The sequence below is a fragment of the Triturus cristatus genome, chromosome 5_2, assembly GCF_964204655.1.
Source record: "Triturus cristatus chromosome 5_2, aTriCri1.1, whole genome shotgun sequence".
NCBI lineage: Eukaryota > Metazoa > Chordata > Amphibia > Caudata > Salamandridae > Triturus > Triturus cristatus.
Window position 1 is genome coordinate 132,515,003 of NC_140588.1, and position 17,342 is coordinate 132,532,344.

The following is a 17,342-nucleotide window of genomic DNA, read 5'->3' on the forward strand; positions in this document are numbered from 1 at the left end:
AGTGTTTTTTTAGTGAATTTCAAAGGTTTTTTAAATGCTAATTCGTAACTATAAAGTCTGTAAAACCTATGTTTTTTGCAGTGAATTTCGAAGGTTTTTTAAATGTTAATTTCATATTTTAATGTTTATAAAACCTATATTTTTTCAATTGTTTTTTGTAATATTTTGGAACTCTATTTTCCTTCTTTTTTTTAACTTAAAAAATTAAGTAATGTTTTATATCTTCCCCCAAAAATATGTATATATTTTTTTTTTTAAACTGCACTCCCATACCGGTAGTGTACCAAGCTCCATCACCACGCGAATCCTATCCCCCATATTGCTAAACTCGTAAAGGATGCGCATTTCGTATCCAACGGATTCGTGGCACCGCGTCCCGCGTAACATCATATACGTATGAGTTTGTGCCAGCTGCTACATAGGTATATTTTTCCTCTTCCCTTTGGTTCACTATCTCTTCCCTACCGTCTTTTCCTTTCTCTTTTGCACTTTTCTTTTCTTTCTTGCCCTCTTTCTATCCCCTCTTTGGTTCCCCCTTCTCCTATCACCATCTTTTTCCTTCTGGCTAATATTTTGTTCTCCACTTTCCCACATTTCACTCTACTGACAACTCTGCACCCTTTAAACTTAACTTATTCTACCTTATTCTTTGTATTCATACCACTTTAGCCTTGAAAAAGCCCACGGCCAATGGGCCACTAGGGCGAAACACGTGTCGGCTTTTGTTTTTCTCTTCACAATTTGAAATTTTTGCGCTCCTTTGATAAAAAGATAAATAAAAACAACACAAATGATCTTCATTTGAGCAATGTCTCTGATATTGATTATCCACTGACGTGGACCAATTAAGAAGGCACTACCCTCCATCGTTTTCTTAACCTAAACTTTTCAATGGCTCTTGGGTGTAGCCATTTACAAGGACTGTGCCACATATAAAATTGGGCCCTAACAACTGCAGCGTCGCAAGTCCAGAACTTTCCACCCATACAGCAACCTATACTCTTATCCTCTGGTCTTTCAAGCCACGCTACGTTGCCCCTAAATACATTATATACTTAATCAAACAAATTTGACCTTATGGCAACCTGCAGAGACCGCAGAGAACAACGCAACCGAAGAATTGACGAAATCTTTTCAACCGCAGGAACCTCGGCTCAACCGCCTAGACTCAACCCTAATTCTGCGAAATCAATTTTCCAAGCATTAGAAAAATCACTGAAGAAAGAAACCACCAAATGGTGGGAAGCTGCTAGTCTCAAAAAGTACCTTGAAGCAGAAAGAATCCCTAGAGGACTTCGGATTCTTATTTTTCCTCCGGTTGAGACAACCAAACCAGAACAGATTGTAAGATGGGAAGAGAACCTGAGGGAGGCTTCAAATAACATGATACGTCAACTAATAGATATAGCAGAAGAAGAACACATTAAACACAAAAAAGAGGTAGATGACTTTACAAAGAAAATAGAAGAATCAACTTGGGGTGAAATTACAACCAAAAATTATGAAATACTCAATAGAATCATTGATGAATATGAAGAAGACCTAATTCAGAGAAAAAACAGGAAATTCAGAAGAGACCAGATTGACTACCAACTCGGACGAGTCTATACTTTCGCCAAACGGTATGACAATATCCCAAAAGGTACATCAACGCCTATAACTAAACAAACATACGATACAATCACAAGCTCCGAAGTGGACTCACCGGGAGTGGAAACTCCAGCTACAACATCTAAAGTAGGAGTGAATTTTTTAGAGGAAGTCAGGCGACATCGACTTGGTTTTCGAAACCAAACCAATCAGGATATCAGAATCCCATCAGACAATACCCAAAATATCACAACGCCAAGACCAGCAGTAGGAGTGACGACCAGAGCAAGGAAGAAGCAAGAAACAGAACCGAAGGAACGATCAACCTAATGGTCAATATTTCGGATCATCATAATACATCTGCACAAGTGGAGATCCTCAACAGGGGTTTATCCTTTTGCCCAACGGCATTCTGGGATCTAACCAAGACTATGATAGACCTATATAAATTCACACGAAAACTCAAGCTAATGTCTTTCTTTCATAACAGACCACCAATACAAAGGGACAAGACAACACCAATTACAAGTTCCCTATCAATTCAAGACTTGGAAAACATACATTTGTTAACTTCCTTAACAGACGATCCGGGAGATCAAACAACTTCTCAGACATTGGCACAAGAATTAGGCATAGACACATCTTACCCCAACACCAGTGGTTTGACCTCAAAATCCATTTTCTGTCCCCAACTACCACCGGGCAATACCATTGATCTATTCCATGCAGCAGTTTCCAAAGATTTGACTACTGAATACTACAAATACCAAAAAAAGAAAATTTTCCTTCCAAGAAATTTAAAGAAAAATGAAATTGATGCACTCAAAGAATTAAAGAACCTCCCTGGAGTAGAGATCAAGGAAGCTGATAAGGGGGGTAATGTAGTTCTGCTACATACAGATGACTATATAGCAGAAGCGCATAGACAATTAAAAGACACAACCTGCTATAAAGAATTATCCTCTAATCCCACAGTCAGAATCCAAGGAGACCTAAAGAAAAAACTAGATACATGGTATACAAAAAATCTACTAACCCGTATGGAACGAGAGGAACTCTATGTAGATCATCCAACTATGCCAACACTCTACCTTCTACCCAAAATCCATAAAAATAAAACCAATCCACCAGGTAGACCTATAATTGCTGGTATAAATTCCATATGTTCAAAATTGGGTGAATATGTTGACCATCAATTGCAACCCCTAATGAAAGACCTTCCATCATATATTCAGGACACGAAAGATATTCTTTTGAAATTGAACAACATCCCATGGAATGAGGACTGCCTCCTGGCTACGATTGATGTAGTCAGTCTCTACACCTCGATTCGCCATAAAGATGGAATGGAAGCAGTACAAAAATCATTATCAACCAAATCTGTTCACTTCTTGGAATCTAACGAAATGACCCTTGAGATGCTTCATTTCTGTTTGACAAACAATGTTTTCACATTTAATTCAAAATACTACCTACAAATCCAAGGCAGTGCGATGGGAGCCAAATTTGCACCTCCATATGCCTGCATCCTTATGGGACTTGTGGAAAAATTCTGGTTATGGGATGACAGTTTTGCTGAATATACCGCCCACATAACCTATTGGGGACGGTATATTGATGACATCTTGTGCATCTGGCAGGGATCGGAACATCTACTTAAAGAATTTCTACATAAGATCAACACAAACAGATGGAATATTCAAACCACGAATAATATCTCATCCAACCAAATAGACTTTCTAGACATAACCATATATATAGAGGACAATAAACTACAAACTAAAACCTTCCTGAAACCAACTTCCGTCAATTCAATACTTCGAGCAGACAGCTGTCACCCAGTCAAAACAATTGATCACATCCCAAAAGGGGAATACCAACGCATGAGAAGAAACTGCAGTAAACTTGATACCTTCAAAGAAAGTTCGGATCTCCTAACTCAGAGGCTTCTGAATCGGGGATATCCGAAGAAACTTCTTGACAAAACATACAAGGACGTTGAAAAGTTGTCAAGGGACGACCTTCTAAAACCTAAAGACATTACCAGCAATGAGAGATGAAACACAATCAGGTTCCTCACAGACTACCACAATGGACATCAACATATAAGGAAAGCTCTAAAAAGGCATTGGTATCTTCTGACCTCCAATTCCTCATTAAACAACCAGATGGAAGAATATCCCCAAATGGGTTTCAGAAGAGCCATGAATCTCAAACAAATTCTATGCAAATCTGAATTTAAGGACAAAAGGATCAAACATAAGACACATTTTTTGACAACACCAACTGGCTTTTACACCTGCCACGATTGCAATGCGTGTAAATTGGGAGCTAACAAGCAAACTGAATACAAACACGACCCCATTACCACCATTCGAATCAAGGATTGGATAACATGCACATCGACATATGTAATTTACATCATAATCTGCCCCTGCAACAAAATCTACATAGGGAGCACGATTAGGCCGCTCAAAATCAGAATTCTGGAACACTATCGAAACATCAACAAAGAAGAGATAGGACCACCCCTAACTGAACATTTCCAAGAGTCTCACCCACACCGGAAGACTTTCAAATTTTTTGGACTGGAGATCATCAAACCAGCATCACGCGGAGGAAATCGTGAACTTACAATGAGACGCAGAGAGAGTGAACACATCATGCGTCTGAATGCCACAACTTTGGGACTTAACAAAGATGCAGAAATGCACTATTGGTTGTACTAATTCTTCCCCTTGTTGTCTCTCATGAAACCTCACTATACATAACAATATCTACTTCTGAACAATCACTAACTTCTTTGCATGTGAGTCGCTCCTAGGTCTTCACCTTGTTATACTATGCTATTCTTTTCCATTTCCTAATGGATTCACAGATTCCGTGACATACTGTATAACCCAGTTGAGAACTCAAGACCCTTAACCGTACGCTAAGTATGTCTCACATTATTTATAATCTCATTAATGATGTTTTTCATGAGGCAATCATAACTATTCTCCCCTACTTGTAGATCAAGCTAAGTATCTTTTATTTGTTACTACTACTTCTGTTGTTGTGTCTGTGTCCATTTTCTGCACTGTCCTTATTTACAATTCTCGGACCTCATGTACTAATATTAGCGCGAGGTATCGACCAGAGAGAGAACTATACTAAACTCCTCAGTCACTGTCCCCATACTGACACATAGTACTCGAGATTTCTTATATCTATATTTGTCCTTTACTTCGGGAAAGATCATTTCCTTAATTTAGCATTATCATTTACTCTGCCCTACTTGGAGATCACACTAATTATCTTTCATTTACTACTCCTATTTGTGTGTTTGTTTCTGTGTCCACTTTCTGCACTGCCTTCATTTATATTTCTTGGACCTTTTGTACCTATACTAGCACGAGGTATCGACCAGAGAGAGACCTTTACTGAATTCCCCAGTCACTGTCCCCCTACTGACATATAGTACTCGTGACACCTTTTATTTATTTTTGTCGTTCATTTCAAGACCTTTATTCCTTAAATTAGCAATATTATATACTCTTTTAAGTGCACCTATGTTTTTTAATCTGTAATTTCAACAGCTACAATCACCAGCCACATAGTAACTTTTCAGTGGCTTCCACACTCTTCCGTACGTCAGCATTCTCTATTTGGCTGACGTCATGCAACCTGAGTCAGATTACATCTGACAGCTCCTTTCACTAGTCGACTTTCCCGAGGACCGCAGAGACGTCTTTTCTACTCTCACAGGTGAGAGAGGCTTACAGCACTGTCACTTTCCATCTGTTAACTGTCTTTTGTTATCGACTTACTAAGCACGCAATTATCATACCGAAATTCCCGAAATTGCTTAATTATATCCTCGCGCCCTTTGTTACCTTTCTCAAACGCTCAGTTTGACCTCCCGCTAAGAGTGTCATTTTGCTTCTGCTGAACCGGGATTTCATTGTTTCACGTAGCCTCTTAACTACACGACCAATGTTTAATACAAATCCCACACTAATCCCTTTACTTTGCATTTGTACCTCATCGCTTCATGCAGCTTTTAACCAGGCGTCTATCCTCCGATTATTTCACTGGCAACTCATGGGTATTATAACGCTTAGAATTCATTGCCAAGCGCGCCATTTTTCCCTATTTCAAACCGGCTTCTCCGCCTTTACTTTCTAATTAAGCTCCCAAATATGCCCGTTTTGCCACCTACTATTTAGACTACAGTGATTTATTGCAAATCCTTTGTTTCCCTTATAGGAAGACTGTGTTGATTAATATTCACCGGTAAGCAGCCTTTTTGCTACGCTCAGTTCTTTTGAGGCTTTAATATTATATTTCGACTACGTTTGCCTCACTGTGTTTTACTTGTGCTTTTCTATGAACTATGATGCATAATCTTTGACGACATCATTAGTCCGTGTTTTAAAGTATTACTACACTGGCTGCATAACCTCATGCTTAATGTTGTTCTGTGCTGTATATGATGGCGCGTCGAACATGTGTTTTGATAATCTTGCGCCCATTATGTGTTTTTGTTCATCCTGAGCCTAATATGTGTTTTCTTAATTCTCATGTGATCACAATATCACCTATGTCACAATTGCATTGAACATAACACTTACATTTGTATTTGTTGCCCTCTACACTTTGTTTCAATGCATGACCTTTAACTATTAGACTTACCTTTTCCATATTCGTCGCTCATGTACTGTTGTAATTAATTTTTGAATGCCGTTGCTTACAAGCCTTTATGATTTATATTTTTCCTCTTCCCTTTGGTTCACTATCTCTTCCCTACCGTCTTTTCCTTTCTCTTTTGCACTTTTCTTTTCTTTCTTGCCCTCTTTCTATCCCCTCTTTGGTTCCCCCTTCTCCTATCACCATCTTTTTCCTTCTGGCTAATATTTTGTTCTCCACTTTCCCACATTTCACTCTACTGACAACTCTGCACCCTTTAAACTTAACTTATTCTACCTTATTCTTTGTATTCATACCACTTTAGCCTTGAAAAAGCCCACGGCCAATGGGCCACTAGGGCGAAACACGTGTCGGCTTTTGTTTTTCTCTTCACAATTTGAAATTTTTGCGCTCCTTTGATAAAAAGATAAATAAAAACAACACAAATGATCTTCATTTGAGCAATGTCTCTGATATTGATTATCCACTGACGTGGACCAATTAAGAAGGCACTACCCTCCATCGTTTTCTTAACCTAAACTTTTCAATGGCTCTTGGGTGTAGCCATTTACAAGGACTGTGCCACATATAAAATTGGGCACTAACAACTGCAGCGTCGCAAGTCCAGAACTTTCCACCCATACAGCAACCTATACTCTTTCAAAAATGGTGTTTGCGTAAGGAATGGTTTGTTTGTACCTCCCACTTCTCTTAGAGAGAAGATCATCAATATTGGTCATGGAGGCCACTTAGGAGTCTCTGCAACCTGCAAAAAAATAGAAGACATTTACTGGTGGCCAGACCTAGACAAACAAGTGGCCCTTTTCATAGACAGTTGCCCTAGTTGTGTTGTTTCCGATAAGCATTGGAAGACCAACAAGAAGCCTTTACTTCCAGTTCTATTCCCTGATCCTCCTTGGGAGAAAATTGCCTTGGACTTATCAGGACCTTTTAATTTATTACCTCCAGACAAAAGGTACTGTTTGGTTGCTATTGACTATCATTCTAAATGGATATATTATTCATTTGTACAGGCAGCCAACTCCTCCACTGTTGTCTCTTTTCTTCAAGGTACTTTTAAAGTTGAAAGTACTCCCAATTGCACTGTCACTGAAAATGGCCAACCTTTCCTTTCTCAGCAAGTCACCAAATTCATTGAATGCTCCGAGATAAAACATTGTCAAGTTGCACTGTATGGTCCTTCTTCTAATGGACTCGTTGAGAGGGCCAATCGGTTCTTAAAAGAAGGAGTTCAAACCGCTATTGCAGCCAATCTTTACGTAGGTGATTTCTTACAGAAAAAGATTTGGGCTTACCCGACGACACCTCATTCTACAACTGGTGTTATACCTTTCAAGGCTCTAAGGAGCAGGAAAGCTAGATCCAAGCTCATGCCACAATGATTCACTAATGTGGCTGTAGGTTCTGCTTTACATCACAAGAGAAATATGTTAGCAGATCCTCAAATGATTAAAACTAGAGTTGCTGCAAAACAATTATTGCAAAAAAAATCCCACGACGGTCTTTCCACATCGCTTGTCCCAGATCTCAAAACTAATGATAGGCTTCTTATAAAAAAAAACTACAAAGTTTGCAAGGGCCAATCTAATTTCACACTACCTGTTTGAGTTGTCAGAGTTACCAAACCTTCTGTTCTTTTAGAAAACAAAGGTTGGTGGAATAAGAACAATGTTGTAAAACTTACTGACAACCAAGTTAGTATATTTAACACAATTTATGCCAACAGGTCTAATGAAGATGATTCTGATTTTACCTTTGGACCTGGTTTTGATATCACAAAACTCTCAAATGCAAGTAATGTCAACTCTGATTCTACATTTTCTTCCCCTAATTGCTCTAATGTGGTTTCACCTACTCGTTCTTGTAATTCACTTATTGTACCACCAGCACGTGACCAACGAGTTTGGAGAATACCTATCAAGTTTCATGACTATGTATTGTATTTAATTTCTTTTTTTTTTTTGCATTATATGGGGGGAGGGTATGCAGTATTACTGTTTTACTATTTCTTTAATTCTTTAGAACCTTATGTTTAAGATCACTGTTATGTCATTGTTGATTCTGTGCTCTCTTATTCAATCAATCAATCAATCAATCAAGCTTTATTCGGCAATTAAGTCATAAAAGCACATTTACAAACATTACATAAAACAATAAATAAATTACCTAAAAAAAAATAAGATTACTATTAAATCTATAAACAACCGTCAAACAAGCTATTTTTTAAAACAATGAGAAAAAAGCATAATTTGTAGGGCCAGCCCGTAAGCACTTATATTACACATGGTGTAGCTAAGTGGTTACACTACTTTGGTTACCTTCATATAATAACTACTTCAGGTAAATTTAACTGAGTACAGTTTTGTTTTAGGGGGGGGGGGGGAAATTACAGCGTGCCTCAGAGCTTTTGACCTTATGCCCCAGGCCCACCCTAAGAATTTAGCCACGGCTATACAGATCGGGGGTGCGGAATCTGTGCACAGAATGCGAAGGGCTATAGCATATCTTCTGATACCCAGAAGTCTACAGATTGGTTTTATCCATATTCCCCAGGGTGCTGCATACATTGGACAGAAAAATAATACATGTCCTACAGTTTCGCATTCTTCAACACATCTATAACATTTGTCGTTCTTGGTTCCTTGTACCCCCCCATCTAGAGGTGAATTCTGCAACGGGTAGAGTGCCCACCCGTATCTGGAAATATAGTTTACGATCTAAAGATTTTTCAATAGTATCCCAATACTTCTCTAGGGAAGGATAGGCTTTTAAATCAAGAAAACGGCATGATAGATGGGTGGAAAAGCCTTGAAAAATTTCCATCTTATAGACCCATTCCCAATACATTATTTTCAACTTGTCTTTGGATGGGAAAACAGCATTTGCAGGATCTTTCCAAAGTTCAATCAAGCCTATACTACCCAAAAGAGATTTAATTCCCTGTAACCAAGTTATTTTGTGGAACCTATCAGATTCTATTATATCCACAAAGCCACTCCTGTAATGAGCAAGTTCGTCTGTACACCATAGCCGACGCCAGTATAGCATTGGACGAAGCTTCACCAGATGTTCAAGTGGTTTTTTGCCAAGGTCCAATAGTAAAGGTCGCAATGGCGTGCTAGAAGGTAGATTTGTGATTTTACGTAAAAACGCATTTTCTAGTACCTTCAGGCTATTCAAATTACCGAAGCCCCAGAGCTGGCTTAGTGAATGAAGTTCTGAATCTAGACAGAAGAGCACCTGATTTTTGTTTGTGTTGTAGCACAGCGCGATCTAACTGGCAGCCCCAGCGCATGTCTTTCTGTAGTGTTATGCCCAGGTATGTAAATGAGGTGACCTCCTCCAGGGGTAGCTTATTCATATAAATTTTTCCTTTAAAGGATTTGTGGGCATTAAATGACATGAACTTTGTTTTTCCCGTGTTAACTTCCAAGCCCCTCGCTGTGCAAAATTCTTCAAAACACCCGAGGGCCTTTTGTAGGCCACTTGGGGTCGTGGAAATAATTAACGTGTCATCCGCGAACATGAGGATGGGAATGCGTACTCCTGCCAAGGCCGGCGCGTCGGTGGGGGTCAGTGAGAGATGACCGGCCACCCCGTTGACAAAGAGCGAGAACAGGGTCGGTGCCGAAACGCACCCCTGCCGCATGCCTCTGCCAACCGGGAAGTCCTCTGTCACCTCCCCCACGCCCCCCACCGCACCCGGGCAACATTTCCCTCATGTAAGCGGATGATCACGGTAAGAAGTTCAGGTGCAATACCCATTTCCCTCAAAACCTGCCAGAGCCTTCTACGTGGTACCAGGTCGAAAGCTGCTTTTAAGTCCACAAACACCGCATAAAGGGCGCCATTCCCCAAAACCACCGTCTTCCAATACAAGTTAACAAAACGGAAAACTTGGTCTATTGTGCTTGTCCGGGATCGGAACCCTGCCTGCATTGGGCTTAAGATATCCACATCTTCTATCCATGTTTGAATTTCGTGGAGGAACATACGGCCTATGGTCTTTTGTATTGAATCTATTAGACTAATTGGCCTGTAATTACTCGCGATTGATTTATCCCCCTTTTTTAATACTGGGACAATTTCTGCACCCTTCCACGAGGGGGGGATTTCAGCTCCCTGGGCAATTGCGTTAGCAAGTCGCATGATATAGCTAGACCAGAGGCTTCTGCCATTAATGAACACGTCCGCAGGAATTCCGTCCATACCAGGAGCTTTTCCCCCAAACACTTTATCTAGGGCTCTAGCTACATCTTTTAATGAAAATATTGCCTTACCATAATAAACATGGCTAAAGGACTCGCTAGGGGTTACTTCACAGGGTGCAGCATACTGCGGTTTGAAGTAGTCAACCCATGCGTTCTGCGCCACGTTGTTCTGAGGGCGCTCCGCTATACCACCCCTGTCCCAATTATATGTATCCCAGAATTCCTTACTATTCTTGTTTCTGCAAGCGTCAAGGAGATCCTTCCACATTTTGTTGTCCCACACTCCCTTTGCCTCCTTCAGTGTCTTCCCATAGTGTGACCTAGCAGATTTTACCAGTAGTGGATCTTTCCGTTTAAGTGCGCTACCGAGTTCAGCTCGGGCTTTCCTACAATCAAAATTATACCATCCCTCTTTTTTATGATATTTAAAATTTCTTTTAGAGATGGATTTCACAAAATATTTTCTCAGGCCCTCAAAAAGCCTGTTGTGAACTTCCACCACTATCTGACAGGAGCTTTGACCCTCTGTTGCTATACCCGGTACTTCTAGTGCACCAGTTACTTCTTCATTTATTGCTACCAAAATCTTTGGATCGTCTACGATCCGGTCCCATTTTAAATAACGCATATTGTTAGACAGCGAGTGTTCAGACTCGTGTGTACCTTGTGGGAGTAGTAGATTCCCGAACAAGGACATATTGAATAATGAAGCTAATGGGTGGTGGTCGCTCTCAATTCGGTTGACAACCTTCATGTCTCTAAAGTGGGGCCAAAGTGTAACATGGATAAGCAGATAATCTATTCTGCTTGCCCTACGGCCATTATCAAAAGTGTTTGTCCCAGATTTATCTGACAAACTTCTGCCGTTGGCTGCTCTCATGTGGTTACCTAAGCACAGTCCATTTAACTGGATTGCCGCCTCAGTCCATCTTTTTACGGGGGCGGTCTCAAGAAGTGGAATTCCCCAGCTAGCATCTTCTTCTGCAGTAAGCTGTAATGTATCATGATCCAGGGGCTCAAAGGATGTATTAAAATCACCTGCTACAAGGGGTAGAATGTTCGGGGGCAAGGAGTCTATTGCTTCTTCCAGTAGCTTTACGACTGGAGACTTTTTGCCCCCCGGTAGACCTCGTGCATAAACATTAAAAATTTCTAACTTAATCCCAAAATTTGAAACAATCCTTACAGATAAAATATTGTCACTAATTCTGGGGCCTTGGGTTACTCGGCACCCCAAGTCTTGTTTTAGCCATATAGTTAGCCCGCCAGACGGGCGACCTCTAATGTTTTTTAGTGCTGGGATGTGAAAGTTAAGAAATCCATTGCATAGCAAGGGATCTATAAGCCACGTCTCTTGGTAGAGACATATGTCAAATTTAGATATGAAACCCAACCAATCAGGGTCTACAGCTTTGGGGCCTAGACCTGCAATATTCCAAGATATTATGGACATAAGGCCGTTCTCTCTGTTTCCTCCCTTGATAGAATCTGGGCTCCATGGTAGAAGGCTTATACTATCCCTTTCTGGGTGAGCCGGGTTGTCCTTACTGAAAGTACTTACGTTAGTTATAACACCAAGCTCTGATTTTCTTCCTAAATCGGTAACACAACTTGATGGGAATCTCACCCCTGTCCCAATGGTTAATCGATTTTTCTCTCCTGTCTGATACTGGTCAGATGTAATTATCCCAACAGGTTCATTACTGGTTTCAACATCCTCAATTGCAATTGTACAATCAACCCATTTTTCTGCGGAAGTTATAACTGGTTTAGTTGTTTTATTGCTATTACTATGAGGGTTTAATCGTCATTCACAATCTTCTAATCCAGAGGACCCGATAACCTCATACTGTACATTGGGACCTCTATTGTGTCTGGGCCAAATATCTATACCTCTCTGGCCACAGTCCACTAGGTTGGGCTGTTGATGATCACAATAGAAGAAGGACAGGGGCAGGGAGAGAATAGGAGTGCAAGATTTTAAATTCTACCAGTTGCAGATATATTCCACTGGCCTAATATCTCTAAAATTGATTATTATGCAGTCTCCTTCTATTGTTTTCCTCTTTGTGCCTACCCAGTTAACTCGTCTTGCAAAAAGAATTTCTGTTGAGACATGCTGGGGTAAGGGGCGGTTTGAGTTTAACTAGAACACACATTTATTCTTCAGTTCCCTATAATCCTCCCTTTTATCCAGGCCCAGAGGCTTAACCCCTGCCAATATTATCACATAGGGCCTGGACTCTGGTGGGAGGTATATACTTGGGAATTTTCTTGTTACTGGGGTACTGGGTGCTTCCCTCCCCAGATGCTTTGTTACTGGGTTTCCACATAGTGGTGCCAATGCACTCCCCATACTCTCTACATTACATGTAGTAATCTTGGTGGTATCCCGAGTTGCCTGCCCCACTATCGACGGGTTGGATTTAGCTACAGTGGGAATGAGAGTTGGGGCGACATTAACAGTTGTGGTGCTTTTGTCAGGGATCATAGCTGGTAACTTGTCACACACCTGAAAATGACTAACATTTTTTGGGCGAGTCTGTGCTGACGAGTACACCAACTCCAAACAGGTCAACCTATTTTCAATTCCATCCAGTCTGTCATATATTGGTTGACATGTTTTGTAGAAGATGGACTCTATCTTTCCCCAAAAGTCGTCTCCTACATCTTGTAGTTCCTTAGGTGGAGCTAGTAGGGATAGTATTGGTGCTCCATCATTTTCGCCAACTGTGATTATTCCTGGGAGAACGGGGGACATCTCAGGGATATCCTCGGGAATAGTTCGCCTAGCCTTTGCAATTTGTCCTCCGTTTGTCGGTTCTCCGCGTTTCCTTTTAGGTCTTTGAGTTTTCGTGCTCCCCTTGTTATTTGGAGGTGGTATTTTTCCCTTTGAATTCGTGGTGGACCGAGTCTTCACACTCTCGGACACGCCAGCGGTTTGAGTTAAGTTTATTTTGCCCATTCTTGGTCTAGTACTGAGATTAACCCCTTCAGACTCCGGAAGGCAAGAGATAGATCTTTCATGAGAGGGAGAATTATTTTCCGGGACACATAACGCGGAGTTTACATCATTATCGGATCCCTGTTTGTTGTTGTGGGCCGGGGAATGTGCGTGAGTTAAATGGCCCAGAGAGGAACGTTTGTCTACCAAGGATCCCAGAGATAGGCGTTTCTCGGTAAAATCAATTTCCTTATCCAAGATAGATGATACTCTCACCAGGAATTGGTCTAGTGTTCCGGCTATAGACTTCCAGCCCTTATCAGTAACAGCGGTCATTATGCAAATGTAAGTTTATAGTTCGCTTGAGGCCCTAAACACGCTGTGGGATGCTGCTAATACACCAAATGGTAGTTATATACCTTTTATTTTGGGACACCAAGTAGATAGTTGATTAAGACTGATCTTATTGATGGGATCAAGGGGAGGGCCCCGACCCGACCTCGAACGTCCTCTAACGGGCTCAAAAGGCCCGCCCTTGGCCCGAACTTCGCCCGGTGCGTCCCGCACGCGTCCCGCGAAGCGGGCCGCAGCGTAAGTTATAGGCGCCTCCTGGCGCTGCATTGCAATAGCGCGCCGCCGCTGGGGCAGCCGGGAATTGGAGTCCCGGGGCGGCGACGCGGAAGATTAGGGTTGCGGGTCTTAGACACCCCCTTGACTCTTGGCAGTGGCGGCGTGTACTGGGTCTCAGCAGTTAAGGTAAGTTCTTTCGGCTCCCCCCGCTCCGCCGGCCGCAGCATAAGTTATAGGCGCCTCCTGGCGCTGGCGCTGCGTTGCAATAGCGCGCCGCCTCTGGGGCAGTCGGGAATTGGAGTCCCGGGGCGGCGACGCGGAAGATTAGGGTTGCGGGTCTTAGACACCCCCTTGACTCTTGGCAGTGGCGGCGTGTACCGGGTCTCAGCAGTTAAGGTAAGTTCTTTCGGCTCCCCATTCAGTTACTGTTTTATTCCTGCTCTTGCAACTGCTTATACCGAGGGCTCCGTTTGTGTACTACTATTTCTTGATTCACAAATAAAAAGTAGTTTGGATTCATACGGAGAGTCTCCTGGATTTCTTGCCGTTCCCCTCCTCTACAGTGATGCCTTAAGAGATGGAGTTAATACTCGACTAAAGCCTTATTATTTGCTTGTTTATAGGTACCATGTATGCCGGTACAATTCATCAGACTGGTGTGAAGGCCTGCTGCAATATTGCTGTTGTGAAGACGGGCCACAGCATTTTTGAATCTACACGCCCTTCCCCCTGGGATTTGCCACCGGAGCAGTGTCTCCTCCTGTAAACTGAGGACAAGTCTCGAGAGGATTCGGGAACTAGCGTTGCTGTCCCATTGGAATCATCTGTGACCCAGATAGGTGGTTTATGACAGCGATAGCGGACTTTCTGGTGGGGTTCTTAATGTTGAGCCGAGAAGTTTCACTAGCAGTGCTGCTCCTAAATGATTTGGAGTGTAAGTGTAACTTTGAACAGGGTGGAATGATTCAGTGAATTGTGTGTTTTAGAGGTGTTTGTGGTGTACTGCTAAAGTTTCAAGGTTGTGAAATGGATTGTTATGCTGTGAGGTCTATGGTTATGCAATGCTGATTTTGGGCTCAATTTGTGGCTTGATCACTAATGTGCTGATGTATTATTCTTATTTGAGAATCTTGTTTTATAAATAACTAATTGTATTATTCTTTGGTTTGGTCATCGGATTTGTCAAAATCCATAATCTGAAAAGATTGAGGTTAACTTGTCTGCGTAAGGCAGTTTGTAGTGTGAGATGCAGCATACACATGGATCGTGGTTACTGAATGAGCAAGTTTTCTTTTTCAGGATTGCGTTTCTAATCCGGGATGATGTCCTTTACGTGAGTAGATGCATTAGCCAGTGTGGATTACCTCTGGATGTGGGTCTGCCTAGTGTGAATTGTGATGGCACTACGAAGAAGGGTGCTAGTCTTCTCATTCTTGTTTCTATTGTTTGGGAGATTTCACTTACTTTTACTTGGTGAATTTCTTCTTACTTAGGTTCAGCAAATTAGGTTTATGATGTTTTATTTTAGTAGATTTCTTGAGATTGCAATTGCTTTCCTTATTCATGGCGAGGTCATGCTGTAATTTGTTAGTCAGCCAGGGAGCTGCGCTGGAATTGGTAAGACATCCCCATTATGTCCTGCTGTCATTGCTTGGTTGGTGACAGAGCTGCTCTGTGATAGGGTGATCATTGATAGAGTCACACTGGGATTTGTTGTTGTTCACTAAAATGTTTTGTTTGATTTTCAGATTGATTTCGATCTTGTTGGATTAGAAGTGATGCCTGTGATGCCTGTTTGTTGCTTCTGGCTGCGCCCCGCTCTGCAGAGGCCGTCGGAGCAGTACGGGAGCCGTGCAGGTGCTTCGCGGCTTTGCCGTTACTGTGGTTCCCGCTGGTATTGTTGGAAAGCTTTTTGCCTCTGGCCTCTTACTGTGGCTCCTCTTCGCCTGTGCCCTTCGTCTGCTGCCAGAGCAGGAGCTGCACAGGAGCCCCGCGGCCGCCATTGGGAAACGTTGTTTCTGCTTCTTTCGTCTGCTCAGCTTGGCGGCGCTTGCTGCAGAGTTGACCAGGAGAGTGAGAGGCTGGTTTGTTGAGTATGGTGCGGCAGCCTGAGGGGCCCGATGCGGTAAGGCCCCACCCCCTCAGTAATAGTTGCAGTGATGGCGCCGGTATGTGACTTGTTACTTGTAGAGGTTGGGACGAGTTGATGGCCTGGATCTGTGGCCCACTGGTTTCCAGCGCCCCTGTGGGCCCCATATGGTCTAAGGTCTCATTGGGCTTTGGCTAGGGCAGCTCCATGAACCCTCACACGTCTTGCCCTGCCTGTTTGACTGATTGAATTACCAGGAGGTAGGAGGCTTTTCCTCTGTGTTTTTAGACTGTACAGAGTTGGAGGCTCTGCTCCTTAGGGGGCCTTTACCCAGGTGACTCGAGGGTCTAAGAGCTGGTGTGGTAGTGTGTTGGGGAGGCCTAGGCCACAGGCCCCCTCATTGGTGTGGAGGTGGCCAGTATTAGGCCAGTATGGCTTGTGCCTTGGCTGTGTCTTGCTCCCTCCACCCTGCACTCACATTATCTATCACCCCCTTGTTTTTTTTCCCCCGAGAGGGGGGTTGTTGCTATTTTGTGGTGCTGTGGAGGAGAGAGAGAATAAGAAAGAGTGGGAAAGCAGGCATATGGCACCTAAGGCAACTGTGGAGTACTGTATAAAATGCTATCTAGGAGCTTGCGCTCTGGCCATTTAATTGTTTCTTCCAGCCCAACTGCTAGCCACATTAGCTCTCCCACAATTTTAAACATTAAAAAAACTATTCAGCAAAAGAAGCCTCCGTCCTATCTGTCTCTCCTGATGTCTCATCCCTCTGTGCTGTCCCTATTTTCAAAGAGTGGGAGAGGGGCAGGAAATAGGGATTTGGAGATAAAGACGATGACTGGAACTTGCTCACAGCTTTGTCCCAGAGCACCGTTGTATGTCGAAACAATCAATCTGGACAGTTCCCTAAGTCAGTCCAACAAGTCATGTCGTCCAGTAGAAGTAGTGGAAGAAATGGACATAGAAGCTGTTCCTGAGATGATTATTGATGGTACCAAGTTGAATTCTAAGCCTGGTCCTGTGACCCCACCCGGTAGCTAAGGTGTCACTATTGTATCAGAAAGGTTGCTGTCCAGGGTGAGCTCTCAAGCAACTCTTGGTTAACTCTGTGAGGATTTATGTAGAGGTATACCTGGTGCATTGGATGACTATTCTCTGCCAGAAATTGCAGCTTTTATAGAGAAGAATTGAATTTGGAAGGCTAAAAGTTGCTCATTACATTGGACATGGTCTTGAGCCCGCCTCTGGA